Source organism: Pteropus vampyrus, unplaced genomic scaffold (assembly GCF_000151845.1).
Source record: "Pteropus vampyrus isolate Shadow unplaced genomic scaffold, Pvam_2.0 Scaffold85, whole genome shotgun sequence".
NCBI lineage: Eukaryota > Metazoa > Chordata > Mammalia > Chiroptera > Pteropodidae > Pteropus > Pteropus vampyrus.
The window spans coordinates 3214871-3217612 of record NW_011888866.1 but is presented as its reverse complement, the minus strand read 5'-3'; the positions used below and the strand labels follow the sequence as shown (position 1 = coordinate 3217612).

General features: G+C 35.8%; 1 pseudogene; it reads right to left on the bottom strand.

Moving 5' to 3' along the window:
- Positions 1-2542, bottom strand: part of LOC111742028 — a 3230-nt pseudogene extending 688 nt beyond the window's left edge.
- Positions 2543-2742: the final 200 nt, after the last annotated feature.

Sequence of the window (2742 nt, the reverse complement as noted above, 5' to 3'; positions counted from 1 at the left end):
AACATCTCTACCCTGAATCATGAAATCCTTTATGACCCTGTGGAAAGTGTTCCCTTTGTACCCTACTGGAACTCTCTCTTTTTTGAATTCTCCAGTGCAAAACTAACTAAAGTTCTTGGCTGTCTTGGGCATGACATCTGCAAAGCTCAATCTTCATGCAGCCAACATCCTACAACCCGCAGGAGACAGTCAGAAGGCACAGTCCAAGACCATGAAGGCTTCACCGAGATGGGACCCTGAAGAGCTAACCCTTCCCTCCCCCATGACTTGATCTCTCTCACCTCTGCCTCCGTAACCTATCCTTTCCTTCCGCCCAGTCCTTCTGCAGGCAGAGTGCTAGGATGGGCACTAGGAAGGGAAAGACTTCTCATCCTCCTCCTCTCACTGCACTCCGCAAGTTGGTAGGTTCTGGTCCAATTTCCCTTCCTGGCTTTCCAAGCCTGCTATCCCTGGGTGGGTGAATTCTGCCTGCCTGGCCTCGTGCTGTTTCCCTTCCAAAGACAGACTCTTAATGGGAACTGTGTGTGACTCAGATTGGGAGAGGTGGGATAGGAGCCTGGAGTATTTTACTAAGAGATACAAAATAAAACTTGATTAATGGGAAGACTTAGCATGCTCCTCTATGAAAAGCCTAAATATTTTAAGGATATCAATTCTTTTCAATTAATGTATTGCTTTAAAGCAATTTAAATTAAAATCCCAATAGGATGTTTTATTGTGTTTTTGTTTTGTTGTATTGTGTTTGCTTAAACTTGATAAAATTACTGTAAAGCTAATTTAGAAGAATAATCAAGAAAAGTATTTTTAAAGTACATTCAAAAGTAATATGGCAGCAAAAGAGGCCCTTCTAAATCCAGAACATACAGTAAAGCATCAATAATTAAAACAGTATAGTACCAATGCAAAAATAAATGGCTTGATCAGAGCACAGAATAGAAAGTAATTAGAGCTAAATATAAAAATATGGATCAACAGGGATAGAATGGTTCTCAGCAACATGCTGGCTTTCACTGTGGTCGCATTTAGGGCTCCAGAGAAAGGAGATGGCTTGGATACTTAAGACAGGGAAGCTTTCTTAGTTTGACTTCACTAAGTGAGAACTTTCACACACTTGGCCAAGTGCTTCTCCAATCTCTTCCTCAATAAGCTAGATAAACTAGATAACTTGATAGCAAGTTATCAAGTTATCTAGCTTAATTTCCACCAAAATAATTTAATGTAACTGAGAACTACACTGATATGGCTTCATTGATCCAATTCTCTGCTCCTTACCAGGCGGAGCTTTATCTTCCTTATACTTTTTATTTTTCACCTCTCTACCCCCTTCTGACTTTCACCAATCAAATAATGTTGTGATGACTGGTTAACTGATATATTTTTATATCACACCATAGGGCAAGAATAAATTCTGGATGAATTAGTTGACTAAAAATTTTTTTTAATTAAAAGATAAAATTGAATGTTTATGAGACTCCTTAAGATGATATATAATGGATTAAGTTATAAAAGAATGGATTAATTACAAGGTAAAAGATCAACACATGAACACCTATAAATCTAAAACATTATATACTAAAACACAGTATAAAAGAAAGAGAAATAACAGACTAGCAAAACATGTTGAATAAAGCATAGGATAAATAATTTTATTATATAAGGATCCCATAAAATTGGTTATTTTAAAGCTCTAATAATATCCCAATAAACATGCAAAGTACATGAACAGATAATCTGTAAAGAGGACATACTACTTGTAAACATTTATGAAAATATTCAACTCATTGGTAATCAACAAAATAGAAATTACAACCAGTTATAATTATTCACTTATAAAAGTAACTTTTCTATGCCAATACTCATTGTTGGCAAAGCTTCAAGAAAATTGATATTCTTTATATTACTAGTGGCAGCAAAATCATCACAATTTATTTATAAAGTAATTTTGCACTCTTAATCAAAACTTGTCAAAATGTTTTTGATCCAGTAATTCCATTTCTGGGAAACTAGCCTAAAAAAATAATCTGAACCCTGGAAAAAATGTTGATGCATGAAGATATCCAACTCAGCATTATAATTGCAGAAACATAAAACTATATATAAAGTTAAAAAATAATGTACTACCTTATGACAAATCCACTGGAATTAAATATTAAGCACCATTCAAAATCATGGTTATAAGGATTAGGTGGCAACATAGAAATATAACTGCAGCTGATTAAAATTCTGAAAATATATATGGCAAAGTACTGTAAGGATATAAATACTATTATTAATACTACTACTACTAATAATAATTATTATTTTTTTATTATTGTTGTTATTATTATTATTATTATTATTGAGCCCCAACTATGCCAGGCACTATACACACATAATCTTTAACCCCCGTATCAACTCTAGGATATAGGACAACAGGTAACAATAATAAACTAACGAGATCTGCCATCTTCTTCCCTGGAGCACAAATGTTTCCAGTGCCCATAGCTCTCAATGTTCCCCAGGAATTGCCCTTGGCTGAAGAAAAAAGGTAGCTGAAAGTCATACCCCATTCCCAGAGCAACCTAGACCCAATATTTGGTCACTGCAAAGACATAAAGGCCCAGTTCCACAGCCCCAACTAAGGACAACGCTGAAAGGCCAGTCCAGCTTCTGAGCTCTCGTGGAGTCAGCTAAGGCCTTTATTGAGACTACACTGTAGCCCCAATTCTCCCTCTACCCTATCCTGCCATCTACTCTTTCCCA